The sequence below is a fragment of the Lissotriton helveticus genome, chromosome 5_1 (genome assembly GCF_964261635.1).
Source record: "Lissotriton helveticus chromosome 5_1, aLisHel1.1, whole genome shotgun sequence".
Classification (NCBI taxonomy): domain Eukaryota; kingdom Metazoa; phylum Chordata; class Amphibia; order Caudata; family Salamandridae; genus Lissotriton; species Lissotriton helveticus.
In genome coordinates, this window is record NC_136065.1 from 378,790,800 (window position 1) to 378,818,592 (window position 27,793).

The following is a 27,793-nucleotide window of genomic DNA, read 5'->3' on the forward strand; positions in this document are numbered from 1 at the left end:
TGCACCACCACTCTGCACTCAGCACCGCCACTCTGCACCGCCACTCTGCACCGCCACTCTGCACCGCCACTCTGCACCACCGCACTGCCACTCTGCACTGCCACTCTGCACCGCCACTCTGCACCACCGCACTGCCACTCTGCACTGCCACTCTGCACCACCGCACCGCCACTCTGCACCGCCACTCTGCACCGCCACTCTGCACCACCACTCTGCACCACCACTCTGCACTCTGCACCGCCACTATGCACCGCCACTCTGCACTCTGCACCGCCACTATGCACCGCCACTCTGCACTGCCACTCTGCACCGCCACTCTGCACTCTGCACTGCCACTCTGCACCGCCACTCTGCACCGCCACTCTGCACAGCCACTCTGCACCGCCACTCTGCACCACTGCACCGCCACTCTGCACCACCACTCTGCACTCTGCACCACCACTCTGCACTCTGCACCGCCACTCTGCACCGCCACTCTGCACCGCCACTCTGCACCGCCACTCTGCACCACCGCACAGCCACTCTGCACTGCCACTCTGCACCACCGCACTGCCACTCTGCACCGCCACTCTGCACCGCCACTCTGCACCACAACTCTGCACCACCACTCTGCACTCTGCACCGCCACTATGCACCGCCACTCTGCACTCTGCACCGCCACTCTGCACCGCCACTCTGCACCGCCACTCTGAACCGCCACTCTGCACCGCCACTCTGCACCGCCACTCTGCACCACTGCACCACCACTCTGCACTGCACCGCCACTCTGCACCGCCACTCTACACCGCCACTCTGCACCGCCACTCTGCACTCTGCACCACCACTCTGCACTCTGCGCTGCCACTCTGCACTGCCGCACTGCCACTCTGCACCGCCACTCTGCGCCGCCACTCTGCGCCGCCACTCTGCACTGCCACTCTGCGCCGCCACTCTGCACCGCCACTCTGCGCCGCCACTCTGCGCCGCCACTCTGCGCCGCCACTCTGCACCGCCACTCTGCACCGCCACTCTGTGCCGCCACTCTGCACCACTGCACCGCCACTCTGCACTGCCACTCTGCACCGCCACTCTGCACCACCACTCTGCACCGCCACTCTGCACCGCCACTCTGCACCACCACTCTGCACTGCCGCACTACCACTCTGCACTGACACTCTGCACCGCCGCACTGCCACTCTGCACTGCCACTCTGCACCACCACTCTGCACTCTGCACCGCCACTCTGCACCGCCACTCTGCCACTCTGCATCGCCTCTCTGCACCGCCACTCTGCACCGCCACTCTGCACCACCACTCTGCACTCTGCACCGCCACTATGCACCGCCACTCTGCACTCTGCACCGCCACTCTGCACCGCCACTCTGCACCGCCACTCTGCACCGCCACTCTGCACCGCCACTCTGCACCGCCACTCTGCACCACTGCACCGCCACTCTGCACTGCACCGCCACTCCGCACCGCCACTCTGCACCGCCACTCTGCACCACCACTCTGCACCGCCGCACTGCCACTCTGCACTGCCACTCTGCACCGCCGCACTGCCACTCTGCACTGCCACTCTGCACCACCACTCTGCACTCTGCACCGCCACTCTGCACCGCCACTCTGCACTCTGCACTGCCACTCTGCACCACCACTCTGCACCGCCAATCTGCAGCGCCACTCTGCGCCGCCACTCCCAACCGCCACTATGCACCGCCACTCTGCACTCTGCACCGCCACTCTGCACTGCCACTCTGCACCGCCACTCTGCACCGCCACTCTGCACCGCCACTCTGCACCGCCACTCTGCACCACTGCCCCACCACTCTGCACTGCACCGCCACTCTGCCCCGCCACTCTGCACCGCCACTCTGCACCGCCACTCTGCACTCTGCACCGCCACTCTGCACCGCCACTCTGCACCGCCACTCTGCACTCTGCACCACCACTCTGCACCGCCACTCTTCACCGCCACTCTGCACTGCCACTCTGCACCGCCACTCTGCACCGCCACTCTGCACCGCCACTCTGCACTCTGCACCGCCACTCTGCACCGCCACTCTGCACTGCCACTCTGCACCGCCACTCTGCACCGCCACTCTCAACCACCACTCTGCACTCTGCACCGCCACTATGCACTGCCACTCTGCACTCTGCACCGCCACTCTGCACCGCCACTCTGCACCGCCACTCTGCACCACTGCACTGCCACTCTGCACTGCACCGCCACTCTGCACCACCACTCTGCACCGCCACTCTGCACTCTGCACTGCCACTCTGCACTGCCACTCTGCACCGCCATTCTGCACCGCCACTCTGCACTCTGCACCGCCACTCTGCACCGCCACTCTGCACCGCCACTCTGCACTGCCAGTCTGCACCGCCACTCTGCACCGCCACTCTGCACTCTGCACCACCACTCTGCACCGCCACTCTGCACCACCACTCTGCACCACCACTCTGCACCGCCACTATGCACCGCCACTCTGCACTCTGCACCGCCACTATGCACCGCCACTCTGCACCACCACTCTGCACCGCCACTCTGCACTCTGCACTGCCACTCTGCACCGCCACTCTGCACCGCCACTCTGCACCGCCACTCTGCACCGCCACTCTGCACCGCCACTCTGCACCACTGCACTGCCACTCTGCACCACCACTCTGCACTCTGCACCACCACTCTGCACTCTGCACCGCCACTCTGCACCGCCACTCTGCACCGCCACTCTGCACCACCCCACTGCCACTCTGCACTGCCACTCTGCACCACCGCACTGCCACTCTGCACCGCCACTCTGCACCGCCACTTTGCACCACCACTCTGCACCACCACTCTGCACTCTGCACCGCCACTATGCACCGCCACTCTGCACTCTGCACCGCCACTCTGCACCGCCACTCTGCACCGCCACTCTGCACCGCCACTCTGCACCACTGCACCGCCACTCTGCACTGCACCGCCACTCTGCACCGCCACTCTACACCGCCACTCTGCACCGCCACTCTGCACTCTGCACCACCACTCTGCACTCTGCGCTGCCACTCTGCACTGCCGCACTGCCACTCTGCACCGCCACTCTGCGCCGCCACTCTGCGCCGCCACTCTGCACTGCCACTCTGCGCGGCCACTCTGCGCCGCCACTCTGCGCCGCCACTCTGCGCCGCCACTCTGCGCCGCCACTCTGCGCCGCCACTCTGAGCCGCCACTCTGTGCCGCCACTCTGCACCACCGCACTGCCACTCTGCAGTGCCACTCTGCACCGCCACTCTGCACCGCCACTCTGCACCGCCACTCTGCACCGCCACTCTGCACTGCCGCACTGCCACTCTGCACTGCCACTCTGCACCGCCGCACTGCCACTCTGCACTGCCACTCTGCACCACCACTCTGCACTCTGCACCGCCACTCTGCACCGCCACTCTGCCACTCTGCACCGCCACTCTGCACCGCCACTCTACACCGCCACTCTGCACCACCACTATGCACTCTGCACCGCCACTATGCACCGCCACTCTGCACTCTGCACCGCCACTCTGCACCGCCACTCTGCACCGCCAATCTGCACCGCCACTCTGCACCGCCACTCTGCACCACTGCACCGCCACTCTGCACTGCACCGCCACTCCGCACCGCCACTCTGCACCGCCACTCTGCACCACCACTCTGCACCGCCGCACTGCCACTCTGCACTGCCACTCTGCACCGCCGCACTGCCACTCTGCACTGCCACTCTGCACCACCACTCTGCACTCTGCACTGCCACTCTGCACCGCCACTCTGCACTCTGCACCGCCACTCTGCACCGCCACTCTGCACCGCCACACTGCCACTCTGCACCACCACTCTGCACGGCCAATCTGCACCGCCACTCTGCACCGCCACTCTGCACCGCCACTCTGCACCGCCACTCTGCACCGCCACTCTGCACCGCCACTCTCAACCGCCACTATGCACCGCCACTATGCACCGCCACTCTGCACTCTGCACCGCCACTCTGCACCGCCACTCTGCACCACCACTCTGCACCGCCACTCTGCACCACTGCACCACCACTCTGCACTGCACCGCCACTCTGCACCACCCCTCTGCACCGCCACTCTGCACCGCCACTCTGCACCGCCACTCTGCACTCTGCACTGCCACTCTGCACCGCCACTCTGCACCGCCACTCTGCACTCTGCACTGCCACTCTGCACCGCCACTCTGCACCGCCACTCTGCACTGCCACTCTGCACCGCCACTCTGCACCGCCACTCTGCACCGCCACTCTGCACCGCCACTCTGCACCGCCACTCTGCACCGCCACTCTCAACCACCACTCTGCACTCTGCACCGCCACTATGCACTGCCACTCTGCACTCTGCACCGCCACTCTGCACCGCCACTCTGCACCACCACTCTGCACCACTGCACTGCCACTCTGCACTGCACCGCCACTCTGCACCGCCACTCTGCACCGCCACTCTGCACTGCCACTCTGCACTGCCACTCTGCACCGCCACTCTGCACCACCACTCTGCACTCTGCACCGCCACTCTGCACCGCCACTCTGCACTCTGCACCGCCACTCTGCACTCTGCACCGTCACTCTGCACCGCCACTCTGCACCGCCACTCTGCACCGCACCGCCACTCTGCACCACCGCACTGCCACTCTGCACCGCCACTCTGCACCGCCACTCTGCACCGCCACTCTGCACTGCCACTCTGCACCGCCACTCTGCACTGCCACTCTGCACCGCCATGAAAATCGCACTCTTTACCTCTTTCTGAACTCGTCACCCGTTGAAATGAGTTGAATGTTCAATATCATCCGAAATTGCACTTTCCCACTTATTTTTATCGCAGCTAAGAGTGACAGTCAAATATACAGCTCGTACCGTGTTCTTCCCTCGTTATTCCACTTACCATGTCAGCCACTTAAATAAACAAACTGGCAAGCCAGCCCGAAGCACCCACCACGTCGACCCTGAAGTATCACCTCATATCAGTGCTCTAAAACAAACTCGCTTTACATTCCGTGTTCAAACAAGGAGGTGCAAGCTAGCTGAAAACTGTAAACCTTTTATTCCAAAAAAACATTTTAAATTTCGGTAAAAGCATTTCAGCTATTCAAACATTGAAATTAGCCGAGTAAACTTGAATGGACTGCCGTGCGCGAAAGGTAAATGTTAAACGCGCGCATGATACATGCAATGCAATGGTGAACGCGCTCGCACCATCTGGATTGCATTACACGGTCACTCTGACAGCTCCTAATTAAGATTAATCACTCTGCCGTGCTCGTTCTCGCACAGAATATGCCACATCGGGCACGCGTAAATTACTTACAGCCTATCACGTCAACGCTACAAAATACACAGCACAGCGAAGACGAATCACTAGGCAGATGCCAGAAAACACTAAGGAATGTGTCTGGCCAGAGCACTAGAGATACCTTTTTTTTCCTTTAACATTAGGAGCTCGAAGCTCTGCCCACTTCGTGATGCGTAGGCCGAGCCCTAAAAACAGAGGACAGACACAGAAGGAGAGTGAAGGTGGGAGCTTGAAATGAGGGGGAAAAGACAGAAAAAGTGCAAGAAAGAGTGGAGGAATGATACAGAGGACACTCTGCACTCTGCACCACCACTCTGCACTCTGCGCTGCCACTCTGCGCTGCCACTCTGCACTGCCGCACTGCCACTCTGCACCGCCACTCTGCGCCGCCACTCTGCCCTGCCACTCTGCGCCGCCACTCTGCGCCGCCACTCTGCACCACCGCACTGCCACTCTGCACCGCCACTCTGCACCGCCACTCTGCACCGCCACTCTGCACCGCCACTCTGCACTGCCACTCTGCACCGCCACTCTGCACTGCCACTCTGCACCGCCACTCTGCACCGCCACTCTGCACCGCCACTCTGCACCGCCGCTCTGCACCGCCACTCTGCACCGCCACTCAGCACCGCCGCACTGCCACTCTGCACTGCCACTCTGCACCACCACTCTGCACTCTGCACCGCCACTCTGCACCGCCACTCCGCACTCTGCACCGCCACTCTGCACCGCCACTCTGCACCGCCACTCTGCACCGCCACTCTGCACCGCCACTCTGCACCACTGCACCGCCACTCTGCACTGCCACTCTGCACCGCCACTCTGCACCGCCACTCTCAACCACCACTCTGCCCTCTGCACCGCCACTATGCACTGCCACTCTGCACACTGCACCGCCACTCTGCACCGCCACTCTGCACCGCCACTCTGCACCACTGCACCGCCACTCTGCACTGCACCGCCACTCTGCACCACCACTCTGCACCGCCACTCTGCACTCTGCACTGCGACTCTGCACTGCCACTCTGCACCGCCATTCTGCACCGCCACTCTGCACTCTGCACCGCCACTCTGCACCGCCACTCTGCACCGCCACTCTGCACCGCCAGTCTGCACCGCCACTCTGCACCGCCACTCTGCACTCTGCACCGCCACTCTGCACCACCACTCTGCACCACCACTCTGCACTCTGCACCGCCACTATGCACCGCCACTCTGCACTCTGCACCGCCACTATGCACCGCCACTCTGCACCACCACTCTGCACCGCCACTCTGCACTCTGCACTGCCACTCTGCACCGCCACTCTGCACCGCCACTCTGCACCGCCACTCTGCACCGCCACTCTGCACCACTGCACTGCCACTCTGCACCACCACTCTGCACTCTGCACCACCACTCTGCACTCTGCACCGCCACTCTGCACCGCCACTCTGCACCGCCACTCTGCACCACCGCACTGCCACTCTGCACTGCCACTCTGCACCACCGCACTGCCACTCTGCACCGCCACTCTGCACCGCCACTCTGCACCACCACTCTGCACCACCACTCTGCACTCTGCACCGCCACTATGCACCGCCACTCTGCACTCTGCACCGCCACTCTGCACCGCCACTCTGCACCGCCACTCTGCACCGCCACTCTGCACTGCCACTCTGCACCGCCACTCTGCACCACTGCACCGCCACTCTGCACTGCACCGCCACTCTGCACCGCCACTCTACACCGCCACTCTGCACCGCCACTCTGCACTCTGCACCACCACTCTGCACTCTGCGCTGCCACTCTGCACTGCCGCACTGCCACTCTGCACCGCCACTCTGCGCCGCCACTCTGCACCGCCACTCTGCACTGCCACTCTGCGCCGCCACTCTGCGCCGCCACTCTGCGCCGCCACTCTGCGCCGCCACTCTGTGCCGCCACTCTGCACCACCGCACTGCCACTCTGCAGTGCCACTCTGCACCGCCACTCTGCACCGCCACTCTGCACTGCCACTCTGCACCGCCACTCTGCACCGCCACTCTGCACTGCCGCACTGCCACTCTGCACTGCCACTCTGCACCGCCGCACTGCCACTCTGCACTGCCACTCTGCACCACCACTCTGCACTCTGCACCGCCACTCTGCACCGCCACTCTGCCACTCTGCACCGCCACTCTGCACTGCCACTCTGCACTGCCACTCTGCACCACCACTCTGCACTCTGCACCGCCACTATGCACCGCCACTCTGCACTCTGCACCGCCACTCTGCACCGCCACTCTGCACCGCCACTCTGCACCGCCACTCTGCACCGCCACTCTGCACCACTGCACCGCCACTCTGCACTGCACCGCCACTCTGCACCGCCACTCTGCACTGCCACTCTGCACCACCACTCTGCACCGCCGCACTGCCACTCTGCACTGCCACTCTGCACCGCCGCACTGCCACTCTGCACTGCCACTCTGCACCACCACTCTGCACTGCCACTCTGCACCGCCACTCTGCACTCTGCACCGCCACTCTGCACCGCCACTCTGCACCGCCACACTGCCACTCTGCACCGCCACTCTGCACCGCCAATCTGCACCGCCACTCTGCACCGCCACTCTGCACCGCCACTCTGCACCACCACTCTCAACCGCCACTATGCACCGCCACTATGCACCGCCACTCTGCACTCTGCACCGCCACTCTGCACCGCCACTCTGCACCGCCACTCTGCACCACTGCACCACCACTCTGCACTGCACCGCCACTCTGCACCGCCACTCTGCACCGCCACTCTGCACCACCACTCTGCACCGCCACTCTGCACTCTGCACTGCCACTCTGCACCGCCACTCTGCACCGCCACTCTGCACTCTGCACCGCCACTCTGCACCACCACTCTGCACCGCCACTCTGCACTGCCACTCTGCACCGCCACTCTGCACCGCCACTCTGCACCGCCACTCTGCACCGCCACTCTGCACTCTGCACCACCACTCTGCACCGCCACTCTGCACCGCCACTCTCAACCACCACTCTGCACTCTGCACCGCCACTATGCACTGCCACTCTGCACTCTGCACCGCCACTCTGCACCGCCACTCTGCACCGCCACTCTGCACCACTGCACCGCCACTCTGCACTGCACCGCCACTCTGCACCGCCACTCTGCACCGCCACTCTGCACTCTGCACTGCCACTCTGCACTGCCACTCTGCACCGCCACTCTGCACCGCCACTCTGCACTCTGCACCGCCACTCTGCACCGCCACTCTGCACCGCCACTCTGCACCACCACTCTGCACTCTGCACCGTCACTCTGCACCGCCACTCTGCACCGCCACTCTGCACCGCACCGCCACCCTGCACCCCCGCACTGCCACTCTGCACCGCCACTCTGCACCGCCACTCTGCACCGCCACTCTGCACTGCCACTCTGCACCGACACTCTGCACCGCCACTCTGCACCGCCATGAAAATCGCACTCTTTACCTCTTTCTGAACTCGTCACCCGTTGAAATGAGTTGAATGTTCAATATCATCCGAAATTGCACTTTCCCACTTATTTTTATCGCAGCTAAGAGTGACAGTCAAATATACAGCTGGTACCGTGTTCTTCCCTCGTTATTCCACTTACCATGTCAGCCACTTAAATAAACAAACTGGCAAGCCAGCCCGAAGCACCCACCACGTCGACCCTGAAGTATCACCTCACATCAGTGCTCTAAAACAAACTCGCTTTACATTCCGTGTTCAAACAAGGAGGTGCAAGCTAGCTGAAAACTGTAAACCTTTTATTCCAAAAAAACATTTTAAATTTCGGTAAAAGCATTTCAGCTATTCAAACATTGAAATTAGCCGAGTAAACTTGAATGTACTGCCGTGCGCGAAAGGTAAATGTTAAACGCGCGCATGATACATGCAATGCAATGGTGAACGCGCTCGCACCATCTGGATTGCATTACACGGTCACTCTGACAGCTCCTAATTAAGATTAATCACTCTGCCGTGCTCGTTCTTGCACAGAATATGCCACATCGGGCACGCGTAAATTACTTACAGCCTATCACGTCAACGCTACAAAATACACAGCACAGCGAAGACGAATCACTAGGCAGATGCCAGAAAACACTAAGGAATGTGTCTGGCCAGAGCACTAGAGATACCTTTTTTTTCCTTTAACATTAGGAGCTCGAAGCTCTGCCCACTTCGTGATGCGTAGGCCGAGCCCTAAAAACAGAGGACAGACACAGAAGGAGAGTGAAGGTGGGAGCTTGAAATGAGGGGGAAAAGACAGAAAAAGTGCAAGAAAGTGTGGAGGAATGATACAGAGGACACTCTACACTCTGCACCACCACTCTGCACTCTGCGCTGCCACTCTGCGCTGCCACTATGCACTGCCGCACTGCCACTCTGCACCGCCACTCTGCGCCGCCACTCTGCGCCGCCACTCTGCGCCGCCACTCTGCGCCGCCACTCTGCACCACCGCACTGCCACTCTGCACCGCCACTCTGCACCGCCACTCTGCACCGCCACTCTGCACCGCCGCTCTGCACCGCCACTCTGCACCGCCAATCTGCAGCGCCACTCTGCGCCGCCACTCCCAACCGCCACTATGCACCGCCACTCTGCACTCTGCACCGCCACTCTGCACTGCCACTCTGCACCGCCACTCTGCACCGCCACTCTGCACCGCCACTCTGCACCGCCACTCTGCACCACTGCACCACCACTCTGCACTGCACCGCCACTCTGCACCGCCACTCTGCACCGCCACTCTGCACCGCCACTCTGCACCGCCACTCTGCACTCTGCACCGCCACTCTGCACCGCCACTCTGCACCGCCACTCTGCACTCTGCACCGCCACTCTGCACCGCCACTCTTCACCGCCACTCTGCACTGCCACTCTGCACCGCCACTCTGCACCGCCACTCTGCACCGCCACTATGCACTCTGCACCGCCACTCTGCACCGCCACTCTGCACTGCCACTCTGCACCGCCACTCTGCACCGCCACTCTCAACCACCACTCTGCACTCTGCACCGCCACTATGCACTGCCACTCTGCACTCTGCACCGCCACTCTGCACCGCCACTCTGCACCGCCACTCTGCACCACTGCACTGCCACTCTGCACTGCACCGCCACTCTGCACCACCACTCTGCACCGCCACTCTGCACTCTGCACTGCCACTCTGCACTGCCACTCTGCACCGCCATTCTGCACCGCCACTCTGCACTCTGCACCGCCACTCTGCACCGCCACTCTGCACCGCCACTCTGCACTGCCAGTCTGCACCGCCACTCTGCACCGCCACTCTGCACTCTGCACCGCCACTCTGCACCGCCACTCTGCACCACCACTCTGCACCACCACTCTGCACCGCCACTATGCACCGCCACTCTGCACTCTGCACCGCCACTATGCACCGCCACTCTGCACCACCACTCTGCACCGCCACTCTGCACTCTGCACTGCCACTCTGCACCGCCACTCTGCACCGCCACTCTGCACCGCCACTCTGCACCGCCACTCTGCACCACTGCACCGCCACTCTGCACCACCACTCTGCACTCTGCACCACCACTCTGCACTCTGCACCGCCACTCTGCACCGCCACTCTGCACCGCCACTCTGCACCACCCCACTGCCACTCTGCACTGCCACTCTGCACCACCGCACTGCCACTCTGCACCGCCACTCTGCACCGCCACTTTGCACCACCACTCTGCACCACCACTCTGCACTCTGCACCGCCACTATGCACCGCCACTCTGCACTCTGCACCGCCACTCTGCACCGCCACTCTGCACCGCCACTCTGCACCGCCACTCTGCACCGCCACTCTGCACCACTGCACCTCCACTCTGCACTGCACCGCCACTCTGCACCGCCACTCTACACCGCCACTCTGCACCGCCACTCTGCACTCTGCACCACCACTCTGCACTCTGCGCTGCCACTCTGCGCTGCCACTCTGCACTGCCGCACTGCCACTCTGCACCGCCACTCTGCGCCGCCACTCGGCGCCGCCACTCTGCGCCGCCACTCTGCGCCGCCACTCTGCACCACCGCACTGCCACTCTGCACCGCCACTCTGCACCGCCACTCTGCACCGCCACTCTGCACCGCCGCTCTGCACCGCCACTCTGCACCGCCAATCTGCAGCGCCACTCTGCGCCGCCACTCCCAACCGCCACTATGCACCGCCACTCTGCACTCTGCACCGCCACTCTGCACTGCCACTCTGCACCGCCACTCTGCACCGCCACTCTGCACCGCCACTCTGCACCGCCACTCTGCACCACTGCACCACCACTCTGCACTGCACCGCCACTCTGCACCGCCACTCTGCACCGCCACTCTGCACCGCCACTCTGCACTCTGCACCGCCACTCTGCACCGCCACTCTTCACCGCCACTCTGCACTGCCACTCTGCACCGCCACTCTGCACCGCCACTCTGCACCGCCACTCTGCACTCTGCACCGCCACTCTGCACCGCCACTCTGCACTGCCACTCTGCACCGCCACTCTGCACCGCCACTCTCAACCACCACTCTGCACTCTGCACCGCCACTATGCACTGCCACTCTGCACTCTGCACCGCCACTCTGCACCGCCACTCTGCACCGCCACTCTGCACCGCCACTCTGCACCACTGCACTGCCACTCTGCACTGCACCGCCACTCTGCACCACCACTCTGCACCGCCACTCTGCACTCTGCACTGCCACTCTGCACTGCCACTCTGCACCGCCATTCTGCACCGCCACTCTGCACTCTGCACCGCCACTCTGCACCGCCACTCTGCACCGCCACTCTGCACTGCCAGTCTGCACCGCCACTCTGCACCGCCACTCTGCACTCTGCACCGCCACTCTGCACCGCCACTCTGCACCACCACTCTGCACCACCACTCTGCACCGCCACTATGCACCGCCACTCTGCACTCTGCACCGCCACTATGCACCGCCACTCTGCACCACCACTCTGCACCGCCACTCTGCACTCTGCACTGCCACTCTGCACCGCCACTCTGCACCGCCACTCTGCACCGCCACTCTGCACCGCCACTCTGCACCGCCACTCTGCACCACTGCACCGCCACTCTGCACCACCACTCTGCACTCTGCACCACCACTCTGCACTCTGCACCGCCACTCTGCACCGCCACTCTGCACCGCCACTCTGCACCACCCCACTGCCACTCTGCACTGCCACTCTGCACCACCGCACTGCCACTCTGCACCGCCACTCTGCACCGCCACTTTGCACCACCACTCTGCACCACCACTCTGCACTCTGCACCGCCACTATGCACCGCCACTCTGCACTCTGCACCGCCACTCTGCACCGCCACTCTGCACCGCCACTCTGCACCGCCACTCTGCACCGCCACTCTGCACCACTGCACCGCCACTCTGCACTGCACCGCCACTCTGCACCGCCACTCTACACCGCCACTCTGCACCGCCACTCTGCACTCTGCACCACCACTCTGCACTCTGCGCTGCCACTCTGCACTGCCGCACTGCCACTCTGCACCGCCACTCTGCGCCGCCACTCTGCGCCGCCACTCTGCACTGCCACTCTGCGCGGCCACTCTGCGCCGCCACTCTGCGCCGCCACTCTGCGCCGCCACTCTGCGCCGCCACTCTGCGCCGCCACTCTGAGCCGCCACTCTGTGCTGCCACTCTGCACCACCGCACTGCCACTCTGCAGTGCCACTCTGCACCGCCACTCTGCACCGCCACTCTGCACCGCCACTCTGCACCGCCACTCTGCACTGCCGCACTGCCACTCTGCACTGCCACTCTGCACCGCCGCACTGCCACTCTGCACTGCCACTCTGCACCACCACTCTGCACTCTGCACCGCCACTCTGCACCGCCACTCTGCCACTCTGCACCGCCACTCTGCACCGCCACTCTACACCGCCACTCTGCACCACCACTATGCACTCTGCACCGCCACTATGCACCGCCACTCTGCACTCTGCACCGCCACTCTGCACCGCCACTCTGCACCGCCAATCTGCACCGCCACTCTGCACCACTGCACCGCCACTCTGCACTGCACCGCCACTCCGCACCGCCACTCTGCACCGCCACTCTGCACCACCACTCTGCACCGCCGCACTGCCACTCTGCACTGCCACTCTGCACCTCCGAACTGCCACTCTGCACTGCCACTCTGCACCACCACTCTGCACTCTGCACTGCCACTCTGCACCGCCACTCTGCACTCTGCACCGCCACTCTGCACCGCCACTCTGCACCGCCACACTGCCACTCTGCACCACCACTCTGCACCGCCAATCTGCACCGCCACTCTGCACCGCCACTCTGCACCGCCACTCTGCACCGCCACTCTGCACCGCCACTCTGCACCGCCACTCTCAACCGCCACTATGCACCGCCACTATGCACCGCCACTCTGCACTCTGCACCGCCACTCTGCACCGCCACTCTGCACCACCACTCTGCACCGCCACTCTGCACCACTGCACCACCACTCTGCACTGCACCGCCACTCTGCACCACCCCTCTGCACCGCCACTCTGCACCGCCACTCTGCACCGCCACTCTGCACTCTGCACTGCCACTCTGCACCGCCACTCTGCACTCTGCACTGCCACTCTGCACCGCCACTCTGCACCGCCACTCTGCACTGCCACTCTGCACCGCCACTCTGCACCGCCACTCTGCACTGCCACTCTGCACCGCCACTCTGCACCGCCACTCTCAACCACCACTCTGCACCGCCACTATGCACTGCCACTCTGCACTCTGCACCGCCACTCTGCACCGCCACTCTGCACCACCACTCTGCACCACTGCACTGCCACTCTGCACTGCACCGCCACTCTGCACCGCCACTCTGCACCGCCACTCTGCACTCTGCACTGCCACTCTGCACTGCCACTCTGCACCGCCACTCTGCACCACCACTCTGCACTCTGCACCGCCACTCTGCACCGCCACTCTGCACCGCCACTCTGCACCGCCACGCTGCACTCTGCACCGTCACTCTGCACCGCCACTCTGCACCGCCACTCTGCACCGCACCGCCACTCTGCACCACCGCACTGCCACTCTGCACCGCCACTCTGCACCGCCACTCTGCACCGCCACTCTGCACTGCCACTCTGCACCGCCACTCTGCACTGCCACTCTGCACCGCCATGAAAATCGCACTCTTTACCTCTTTCTGAACTCGTCACCCGTTGAAATGAGTTGAATGTTCAATATCATCCGAAATTGCACTTTCCCACTTATTTTTATCGCAGCTAAGAGTGACAGTCAAATATACAGCTGGTACCGTGTTCTTCCCTCGTTATTCCACTTACCATGTCAGCCACTTAAATAAACAAACTGGCAAGCCAGCCCGAAGCACCCACCACGTCGACCCTGAAGTATCACCTCATATCAGTGCTCTAAAACAAACTCGCTTTACATTCCGTGTTCAAACAAGGAGGTGCAAGCTAGCTGAAAACTGTAAACCTTTTATTCCAAAAAAACATTTTAAATTTCGGTAAAAGCATTTCAGCTATTCAAACATTGAAATTAGCCGAGTAAACTTGAATGGACTGCCGTGCGCGAAAGGTAAATGTTAAACGCGCGCATGATACATGCAATGCAATGGTGAACGCGCTCGCACCATCTGGATTGCATTACACGGTCACTCTGACAGCTCCTAATTAAGATTAATCACTCTGCCGTGCTCGTTCTCGCACAGAATATGCCACATCGGGCACGCGTAAATTACTTACAGCCTATCACGTCAACGCTACAAAATACACAGCACAGCGAAGACGAATCACTAGGCAGATGCCAGAAAACACTAAGGAATGTGTCTGGCCAGAGCACTAGAGATACCTTTTTTTTCCTTTAACATTAGGAGCTCGAAGCTCTGCCCACTTCGTGATGCGTAGGCCGAGCCCTAAAAACAGAGGACAGACACAGAAGGAGAGTGAAGGTGGGAGCTTGAAATGAGGGGGAAAAGACAGAAAAAGTGCAAGAAAGAGTGGAGGAATGATACAGAGGACACTCTGCACTCTGCACCACCACTCTGCACTCTGCGCTGCCACTCTGCGCTGCCACTCTGCACTGCCGCACTGCCACTCTGCACCGCCACTCTGCGCCGCCACTCTGCCCTGCCACTCTGCGCCGCCACTCTGCGCCGCCACTCTGCACCACCGCACTGCCACTCTGCACCGCCACTCTGCACCGCCACTCTGCACCGCCACTCTGCACCGCCACTCTGCACTGCCACTCTGCACCGCCACTCTGCACTGCCACTCTGCACCGCCACTCTGCACCGCCACTCTGCACCGCCACTCTGCACCGCCGCTCTGCACCGCCACTCTGCACCGCCACTCTGCACCGCCGCACTGCCACTCTGCACTGCCACTCTGCACCACCACTCTGCACTCTGCACCGCCACTCTGCACCGCCACTCCGCACTCTGCACCGCCACTCTGCACCGCCACTCTGCACCGCCACTCTGCACCACCACTCTGCACCGCCACTCTGCACCACTGCACCGCCACTCTGCACTGCCACTCTGCACCGCCACTCTGCACCGCCACTCTCAACCACCACTCTGCACTCTGCACCGCCACTATGCACTGCCACTCTGCACTCTGCACCGCCACTCTGCACCGCCACTCTGCACCGCCACTCTGCACCACTGCACCGCCACTCTGCACTGCACCGCCACTCTGCACCACCACTCTGCACCGCCACTCTGCACTCTGCACTGCGACTCTGCACTGCCACTCTGCACCGCCATTCTGCACCGCCACTCTGCACTCTGCACCGCCACTCTGCACCGCCACTCTGCACCGCCACTCTGCACCGCCAGTCTGCACCGCCACTCTGCACCGCCACTCTGCACTCTGCACCGCCACTCTGCACCGCCACTCTGCACCACCACTCTGCACCACCACTCTGCACTCTGCACCGCCACTATGCACCGCCACTCTGCACTCTGCACCGCCACTATGCACCGCCACTCTGCACCACCACTCTGCACCGCCACTCTGCACTCTGCACTGCCACTCTGCACCGCCACTCTGCACCGCCACTCTGCACCACCACTCTGCACTCTGCACCGCCACTATGCACCGCCACTCTGCACTCTGCACCGCCACTCTGCACCGCCACTCTGCACCACTGCACCGCCACTCTGCACCACTGCACCGCCACTCTGCACTGCACCGCCACTCCGCACCGCCACTCTGCACCGCCACTCTGCACCACCACTCTGCACCGCCGCACTGCCACTCTGCCACTCTGCACCGCCGCACTGCCACTCTGCACTGCCACTCTGCACCACCACTCTGCACTCTGCACTGCCACTCTGCACCGCCACTCTGCACTCTGCACCGCCACTCTGCACCGCCACTCTGCACCGCCACACTGCCACTCTGCACCGCCACTCTGCACCGCCAATCTGCACCGCCACTCTGCACCGCCACTCTGCACCGCCACTCTGCACCACCACTCTCAACCGCCACTATGCACCGCCACTATGCACCGCCACTCTGCACTCTGCACCGCCACTCTGCACCGCCACTCTGCACCGCCACTCTGCACCACTGCACCACCACTCTGCACTGCACCGCCACTCTGCACCGCCACTCTGCACCGCCACTCTGCACCACCACTCTGCACCGCCACTCTGCACTCTGCACTGCCACTCTGCACCGCCACTCTGCACCGCCACTCTGCACTCTGCACCGCCACTCTGCACCACCACTCTGCACCGCCACTCTGCACTGCCACTCTGCACCGCCACTCTGCACCGCCACTCTGCACCGCCACTCTGCACCGCCACTCCGCACTCTGCACCACCACTCTGCACCGCCACTCTGCACCGCCACTCTCAACCACCACTCTGCACTCTGCACCGCCACTATGCACTGCCACTCTGCACTCTGCACCGCCACTCTGCACCGCCACTCTGCACCGCCACTCTGCACCACTGCACCGCCACTCTGCACTGCACCGCCACTCTGCACCGCCACTCTGCACCGCCACTCTGCACTCTGCACTGCCACTCTGCACTGCCACTCTGCACTGCCACTCTGCACCGCCACTCTGCACTCTGCACCGCCACTCTGCACCGCCACTCTGCACCGCCACTCTGCACCACCACTCTGCACTCTGCACCGTCACTCTGCACCGCCACTCTGCACCGCCACTCTGCACCGCACCGCCACCCTGCACCACCGCACTGCCACTCTGCACCGCCACTCTGCACCGCCACTCTGCACCGCCACTCTGCACTGCCACTCTGCACTGCCACTCTGCACCGCCACTCTGCACCGCCACTCTGCACCGCCATGAAAATCGCACTCTTTACCTCTTTCTGAACTCGTCACCCGTTGAAATGAGTTGAATGTTCAATATCATCCGAAATTGCACTTTCCCACTTACTTTTTATCGCAGCTAAGAGTGACAGTCAAATATACAGCTGGTACCGTGTTCTTCCCTCGTTATTCCACTTACCATGTCAGCCACTTAAATAAACAAACTGGCAAGCCAGCCCGAAGCACCCACCACGTCGACCCTGAAGTATCACCTCACATCAGTGCTCTAAAACAAACTCGCTTTACATTCCGTGTTCAAACAAGGAGGTGCAAGCTAGCTGAAAACTGTAAACCTTTTAGTCCAAAAAAACATTTTAAATTTCGGTAAAAGCATTTCAGCTATTCAAACATTGAAATTAGCCGAGTAAACTTGAATGTACTGCCGTGCGCGAAAGGTAAATGTTAAACGCGCGCATGATACATGCAATGCAATGGTGAACGCGCTCGCACCATCTGGATTGCATTACACGGTCACTCTGACAGCTCCTAATTAAGATTAATCACTCTGCCGTGCTCGTTCTCGCACAGAATATGCCACATCGGGCACGCGTAAATTACTTACAGCCTATCACGTCAACGCTACAAAATACACAGCACAGCGAAGACGAATCACTAGGCAGATGCCAGAAAACACTAAGGAATGTGTCTGGCCAGAGCACTAGAGATACCTTTTTTTTCCTTTAACATTAGGAGCTCGAAGCTCTGCCCACTTCGTGATGCGTAGGCCGAGCCCTAAAAACAGAGGACAGACACAGAAGGAGAGTGAAGGTGGGAGCTTGAAATGAGGGGGAAAAGACAGAAAAAGTGCAAGAAAGAGTGGAGGAATGATACAGAGGACACTCTACACTCTGCACCACCACTCTGCACTCTGCGCTGCCACTCTGCGCTGCCACTCTGCACTGCCGCACTGCCACTCTGCACCGCCACTCTGCGCCGCCACTCTGCGCCGCCACTCTGCGCCGCCACTCTGCGCCGCCACTCTGCACCACCGCACTGCCACTCTGCACCGCCACTCTGCACCGCCACTCTGCACCGCCACTCTGCACCGCCACTCTGCACCGCCGCTCTGCACCGCCACTCTGCACCGCCAATCTGCAGCGCCACTCTGCGCCGCCACTCCCAACCGCCACTATGCACCGCCACTCTGCACTCTGCACCGCCACTCTGCACTGCCACTCTGCACCGCCACTCTGCACCGCCACTCTGCACCGCCACTCTGCACCGCCACTCTGCACCACTGCACCACCACTCTGCACTGCACCGCCACTCTGCACCGCCACTCTGCACCGCCACTCTGCACCGCCACTCTGCACTGCCACTCTGCACTCTGCACCGCCACTCTGCACCGCCACTCTGCACCGCCACTCTGCACTCTGCACCGCCACTCTGCACCGCCACTCTTCACCGCCACTCTGCACTGCCACTCTGCACCGCCACTCTGCACCGCCACTCTGCACCGCCACTCTGCACTCTGCACCGCCACTCTGCACCGCCACTCTGCACTGCCACTCTGCACCGCCACTCTGCACCGCCACTCTCAACCACCACTCTGCACTCTGCACCGCCACTATGCACTGCCACTCTGCACTCTGCACCGCCACTCTGCACCGCCACTCTGCACCGCCACTCTGCACCACTGCACTGCCACTCTGCACTGCACCGCCACTCTGCACCACCACTCTGCACCGCCACTCTGCACTCTGCACTGCCACTCTGCACTGCCACTCTGCACCGCCATTCTGCACCGCCACTCTGCACTCTGCACCGCCACTCTGCACCGCCACTCTGCACCGCCACTCTGCACTGCCAGTCTGCACCGCCACTCTGCACCGCCACTCTGCACTCTGCACCGCCACTCTGCACCGCCACTCTGCACCACCACTCTGCACCACCACTCTGCACCGCCACTATGCACCGCCACTCTGCACTCTGCACCGCCACTATGCACCGCCACTCTGCACCACCACTCTGCACCGCCACTCTGCACTGCCACTCTGCACTGCCACTCTGCACCGCCACTCTGCACCGCCACTCTGCACCGCCACTCTGCACCGCCACTCTGCACCGCCACTCTGCACCACTGCACCGCCACTCTGCACCACCACTCTGCACTCTGCACCACCACTCTGCGCTCTGCACCGCCACTCTGCACCGCCACTCTGCACCGCCACTCTGCACCACCCCACTGCCACTCTGCACTGCCACTCTGCACCACCGCACTGCCACTCTGCACCGCCACTCTGCACCGCCACTTTGCACCACCACTCTGCACCACCACTCTGCACTCTGCACCGCCACTATGCACCGCCACTCTGCACTCTGCACCGCCACTCTGCACCGCCACTCTGCACCGCCACTCTGCACCGCCACTCTGCACCGCCACTCTGCACCGCCACTCTGCACCACTGCACCGCCACTCTGCACTGCACCGCCACTCTGCACCGCCACTCTACACCGCCACTCTGCACCGCCACTCTGCACTCTGCACCACCACTCTGCACTCTGCGCTGCCACTCTGCACTGCCGCACTGCCACTCTGCACCGCCACTCTGCGCCGCCACTCTGCGCCGCCACTCTGCACTGCCACTCTGCGCGGCCACTCTGCGCGGCCACTCTGCGCCGCCACTCTGCGCCGCCACTCTGCGCCGCCACTCTGCGCCGCCACTCTGCGCCGCCACTCTGAGCCGCCACTCTGTGCCGCCACTCTGCACCACCGCACTGCCACTCTGCAGTGCCACTCTGCACCGCCACTCTGCACCGCCACTCTGCACCGCCACTCTGCACCGCCACTCTGCACCGCCACTCTGCACCGCCACTCTGCACTGCCGCACTGCCACTCTGCACTGCCACTCTGCACCGCCGCACTGCCACTCTGCACTGCCACTCTGCACCACCACTCTGCACTCTGCACCGCCACTCTGCACCGCCACTCTGCCACTCTGCACCGCCACTCTGCACCGCCACTCTACACCGCCACTCTGCACCACCACTATGCACTCTGCACCGCCACTATGCACCGCCACTCTGCACTCTGCACCGCCACTCTGCACCGCCACTCTGCACCGCCAATCTGCACCGCCACTCTGCACCACTGCACCGCCACTCTGCACTGCACCGCCACTCCGCACCGCCACTCTGCACCGCCACTCTGCACCACCACTCTGCACCGCCGCACTGCCACTCTGCACTGCCACTCTGCACCTCCGAACTGCCACTCTGCACTGCCACTCTGCACCACCACTCTGCACTCTGCACTGCCACTCTGCACCGCCACTCTGCACTCTGCACCGCCACTCTGCACCGCCACTCTGCACCGCCACACTGCCACTCTGCACCACCACTCTGCACCGCCAATCTGCACCGCCACTCTGCACCGCCACTCTGCACCGCCACTCTGCACCGCCACTCTGCACCGCCACTCTGCACCGCCACTCTCAACCGCCACTATGCACCGCCACTATGCACCGCCACTCTGCACTCTGCACCGCCACTCTGCACCGCCACTCTGCACCACCACTCTGCACCGCCACTCTGCACCACTGCACCACCACTCTGCACTGCACCGCCACTCTGCACCACCCCTCTGCACCGCCACTCTGCACCGCCACTCTGCACCGCCACTCTGCACTCTGCACTGCCACTCTGCACCGCCACTCTGCACTCTGCACTGCCACTCTGCACCGCCACTCTGCACCGCCACTCTGCACTGCCACTCTGCACCGCCACTCTGCACCGCCACTCTGCACCGCCACTCTGCACCGCCACTCTGCACCGCCACTCTGCACCGCCACTCTCAACCACCACTCTGCACCGCCACTATGCACTGCCACTCTGCACTCTGCACCGCCACTCTGCACCGCCACTCTGCACCACCACTCTGCACCACTGCACTGCCACTCTGCACTGCACCGCCACTCTGCACCGCCACTCTGCACCGCCACTCTGCACTCTGCACTGCCACTCTGCACTGCCACTCTGCACCGCCACTCTGCACCACCACTCTGCACTCTGCACCGCCACTCTGCACCGCCACTCTGCACCGCCACTCTGCACCGCCACGCTGCACTCTGCACCGTCACTCTGCACTCTGCACCGTCACTCTGCACCGCCACTCTGCACCGCCACTCTGCACCGCACCGCCACTCTGCACCACCGCACTGCCACTCTGCACCGCCACTCTGCACCGCCACTCTGCACCGCCACTCTGCACTGCCACTCTGCACCGCCACTCTGCACTGCCACTCTGCACCGCCATGAAAATCGCACTCTTTACCTCTTTCTGAACTCGTCACCCGTTGAAATGAGTTGAATGTTCAATATCATCCGAAATTGCACTTTCCCACTTATTTTTATCGCAGCTAAGAGTGACAGTCAAATATACAGCTGGTACCGTGTTCTTCCCTCGTTATTCCACTTACCATGTCAGCCACTTAAATAAACAAACTGGCAAGCCAGCCCGAAGCACCCACCACGTCGACCCTGAAGTATCACCTCATATCAGTGCTCTAAAACAAACTCGCTTTACATTCCGTGTTCAAACAAGGAGGTGCAAGCTAGCTGAAAACTGTAAACCTTTTATTCCAAAAAAACATTTTACATTTCGGTAAAAGCATTTCAGCTATTCAAACATTGAAATTAGCCGAGTAAACTTGAATGGACTGCCGTGCGCGAAAGGTAAATGTTAAACGCGCGCATGATACATGCAATGCAATGGTGAACGCGCTCGCACCATCTGGATTGCATTACACGGTCACTCTGACAGCTCCTAATTAAGATTAATCACTCTGCCGTGCTCGTTCTCGCACAGAATATGCCACATCGGGCACGCGTAAATTACTTACAGCCTATCACGTCAACGCTACAAAATACACAGCACAGCGAAGACGAATCACTAGGCAGATGCCAGAAAACACTAAGGAATGTGTCTGGCCAGAGCACTAGAGATACCTTTTTTTTCCTTTAACATTAGGAGCTCGAAGCTCTGCCCACTTCGTGATGCGTAGGCCGAGCCCTAAAAACAGAGGACAGACACAGAAGGAGAGTGAAGGTGGGAGCTTGAAATGAGGGGGAAAAGACAGAAAAAGTGCAAGAAAGAGTGGAGGAATGATACAGAGGACACTCTGCACTCTGCACCACCACTCTGCACTCTGCGCTGCCACTCTGCGCTGCCACTCTGCACTGCCGCACTGCCACTCTGCACCGCCACTCTGCGCCGCCACTCTGCCCTGCCACTCTGCGCCGCCACTCTGCGCCGCCACTCTGCACCACCGCACTGCCACTCTGCACCGCCACTCTGCACCGCCACTCTGCACCGCCACTCTGCACCGCCACTCTGCACTGCCACTCTGCACCGCCACTCTGCACTGCCACTCTGCACCGCCACTCTGCACCGCCACTCTGCACCGCCACTCTGCACCGCCGCTCTGCACCGCCACTCTGCACCGCCACTCTGCACCGCCGCACTGCCACTCTGCACTGCCACTCTGCACTCTGCACCGCCACTCTGCACCGCCACTCCGCACTCTGCACCGCCACTCTGCACCGCCACTCTGCACCGCCACTCTGCACCACCACTCTGCACCGCCACTCTGCACCACTGCACCGCCACTCTGCACTGCCACTCTGCACCGCCACTCTGCACCGCCACTCTCAACCACCACTCTGCACTCTGCACCGCCACTATGCACTGCCACTCTGCACTCTGCACCGCCACTCTGCACCGCCACTCTGCACCGCCACTCTGCACCACTGCACCGCCACTCTGCACTGCACCGCCACTCTGCACCACCACTCTGCACCGCCACTCTGCACTCTGCACTGCGACTCTGCACTGCCACTCTGCACCGCCATTCTGCACCGCCACTCTGCACTCTGCACCGCCACTCTGCACCGCCACTCTGCACCGCCACTCTGCACCGCCAGTCTGCACCGCCACTCTGCACCGCCACTCTGCACTCTGCACCGCCACTCTGCACCGCCACTCTGCACCACCACTCTGCACCACCACTCTGCACTCTGCACCGCCACTATGCACCGCCACTCTGCACTCTGCACCGCCACTATGCACCGCCACTCTGCACCACCACTCTGCACCGCCACTCTGCACTCTGCACTGCCACTCTGCACCGCCACTCTGCACCGCCACTCTGCACCGCCACTCTGCACCACCACTCTGCACTCTGCACCGCCACTATGCACCGCCACTCTGCACTCTGCACCGCCACTCTGCACCGCCACTCTGCACCGCCACTCTGCACCGCCACTCTGCACCACTGCACCGCCACTCTGCACTGCACCGCCACTCCGCACCGCCACTCTGCACCGCCACTCTGCACCACCACTCTGCACCGCCGCACTGCCACTCTGCCACTCTGCACCGCCGCACTGCCACTCTGCACTGCCACTCTGCACCACCACTCTGCACTCTGCACTGCCACTCTGCACCGCCACTCTGCACTCTGCACCGCCACTCTGCACCGCCACTCTGCACCGCCACACTGCCACTCTGCACCGCCACTCTGCACCGCCAATCTGCACCGCCACTCTGCACCGCCACTCTGCACCGCCACTCTGCACCACCACTCTCAACCGCCACTATGCACCGCCACTATGCACCGCCACTCTGCACTCTGCACCGCCACTCTGCACCGCCACTCTGCACCGCCACTCTGCACCACTGCACCACCACTCTGCACTGCACCGCCACTCTGCACCGCCACTCTGCACCGCCACTCTGCACCACCACTCTGCACCGCCACTCTGCACTCTGCACTGCCACTCTGCACCGCCACTCTGCACCGCCACTCTGCACTCTGCACCGCCACTCTGCACCACCACTCTGCACCGCCACTCTGCACTGCCACTCTGCACCGCCACTCTGCACCGCCACTCTGCACCGCCACTCTGCACCACCACTCCGCACTCTGCACCACCACTCTGCACCGCCACTCTGCACCGCCACTCTCAACCACCACTCTGCACTCTGCACCGCCACTATGCACTGCCACTCTGCACTCTGCACCGCCACTCTGCACCGCCACTCTGCACCGCCACTCTGCACCACTGCACCGCCACTCTGCACTGCACCGCCACTCTGCACCGCCACTCTGCACCGCCACTCTGCACTCTGCACTGCCACTCTGCACTGCCACTCTGCACCGCCACTCTGCACCGCCACTCTGCACTCTGCACCGCCACTCTGCACCGCCACTCTGCACCGCCACTCTGCACCACCACTCTGCACTCTGCACCGTCACTCTGCACCGCCACTCTGCACCGCCACTCTGCACCGCACCGCCACCCTGCACCACCGCACTGCCACTCTGCACCGCCACTCTGCACCGCCACTCTGCACCGCCACTCTGCACTGCCACTCTGCACCGCCACTCTGCACCGCCACTCTGCACCGCCATGAAAATCGCACTCTTTACCTCTTTCTGAACTCGTCACCCGTTGAAATGAGTTGAATGTTCAATATCATCCGAAATTGCACTTTCCCACTTACTTTTTATCGCAGCTAAGAGTGACAGTCAAATATACAGCTGGTACCGTGTTCTTCCCTCGTTATTCCACTTACCATGTCAGCCACTTAAATAAACAAACTGGCAAGCCAGCCCGAAGCACCCACCACGTCGACCCTGAAGTATCACCTCACATCAGTGCTCTAAAACAAACTCGCTTTACATTCCGTGTTCAAACAAGGAGGTGCAAGCTAGCTGAAAACTGTAAACCTTTTAGTCCAAAAAAACATTTTAAATTTCGGTAAAAGCATTTCAGCTATTCAAACATTGAAATTAGCCGAGTAAACTTGAATGTACTGCCGTGCGCGAAAGGTAAATGTTAAACGCGCGCATGATACATGCAATGCAATGGTGAACGCGCTCGCACCATCTGGATTGCATTACACGGTCACTCTGACAGCTCCTAATTAAGATTAATCACTCTGCCGTGCTCGTTCTCGCACAGAATATGCCACATCGGGCACGCGTAAATTACTTACAGCCTATCACGTCAACGCTACAAAATACACAGCACAGCGAAGACGAATCACTAGGCAGATGCCAGAAAACACTAAGGAATGTGTCTGGCCAGAGCACTAGAGATACCTTTTTTTTCCTTTAACATTAGGAGCTTGAAGCTCTGCCCACTTCGTGATGCGTAGGCCGAGCCCTAAAAACAGAGGACAGACACAGAAGGAGAGTGAAGGTGGGAGCTTGAAATGAGGGGGAAAAGACAGAAAAAGTGCAAGAAAGAGTGGAGGAATGATACAGAGGACACTCTACACTCTGCACCACCACTCTGCACTCTGCGCTGCCACTCTGCGCTGCCACTCTGCACTGCCGCACTGCCACTCTGCACCGCCACTCTGCGCCGCCACTCTGCGCCGCCACTCTGCGCCGCCACTCTGCGCCGCCACTCTGCACCACCGCACTGCCACTCTACACCGCCAATCTGCACTGCCACTCTGCACCGCCACTCTGCACCGCCACTCTGCACCGCCGCTCTGCACCGCCACTCTGCACCGCCAATCTGCAGCGCCACTCTGCGCCGCCACTCCCAACCGCCACTATGCACCGCCACTCTGCACTCTGCACCGCCACTCTGCACTGCCACTCTGCACCGCCACTCTGCACCGCCACTCTGCACCGCCACTCTGCACCGCCACTCTGCACCACTGCACCACCACTCTGCACTGCACCGCCACTCTGCACCGCCACTCTGCACCGCCACTCTGCACCGCCACTCTGCACTGCCACTCTGCACTCTGCACCGCCACTCTGCACCGCCACTCTGCACCGCCACTCTGCACTCTGCACCGCCACTCTGCACCGCCACTCTTCACCGCCACTCTGCACTGCCACTCTGCACCGCCACTCTGCACCGCCACTCTGCACCGCCACTCTGCACTCTGCACCGCCACTCTGCACCGCCACTCTGCACTGCCACTCTGCACCGCCACTCTGCACCGCCACTCTCAACCACCACTCTGCACTCTGCACCGCCACTATGCACTGCCACTCTGCACTCTGCACCGCCACTCTGCACCGCCACTCTGCACCGCCACTCTGCACCACTGCACTGCCACTCTGCACTGCACCGCCACTCTGCACCACCACTCTGCACCGCCACTCTGCACTCTGCACTGCCACTCTGCACTGCCACTCTGCACCGCCATTCTGCACCGCCACTCTGCACTCTGCACCGCCACTCTGCACCGCCACTCTGCACCGCCACTCTGCACTGCCAGTCTGCATCGCCACTCTGCACCGCCACTCTGCACTCTGCACCGCCACTCTGCACCGCCACTCTGCACCACCACTCTGCACCACCACTCTGCACCGCCACTATGCACCGCCACTCTGCACTCTGCACCGCCACTATGCACCGCCACTCTGCACCACCACTCTGCACCGCCACTCTGCACTGCCACTCTGCACCGCCACTCTGCACCGCCACTCTGCACCGCCACTCTGCACCGCCACTCTGCACCGCCACTCTGCACCACTGCACCGCCACTCTGCACCACCACTCTGCACTCTGCACCACCACTCTGCGCTCTGCACCGCCACTCTGCACCGCCACTCTGCACCGCCACTCTGCACCACCCCACTGCCACTCTGCACTGCCACTCTGCACCACCGCACTGCCACTCTGCACCGCCACTCTGCACCGCCACTTTGCACCACCACTCTGCACCACCACTCTGCACTCTGCACCGCCACTATGCACCGCCACTCTGCACTCTGCACCGCCACTCTGCACCGCCACTCTGCACCGCCACTCTGCACCGCCACTCTGCACCGCCACTCTGCACCGCCACTCTGCACCGCCACTCTGCACCACTGCACCGCCACTCTGCACTGCACCGCCACTCTGCACCGCCACTCTACACCGCCACTCTGCACCGCCACTCTGCACTCTGCACCACCACTCTGCACTCTGCGCTGCCACTCTGCACTGCCGCACTGCCACTCTGCACCGCCACTCTGCGCCGCCACTCTGCGCCGCCACTCTGCACTGCCACTCTGCGCGGCCACTCTGCGCCGCCACTCTGCGCCGCCACTCTGCGCCGCCACTCTGCGCCGCCACTCTGCGCCGCCACTCTGAGCCGCCACTCTGTGCCGCCACTCTGC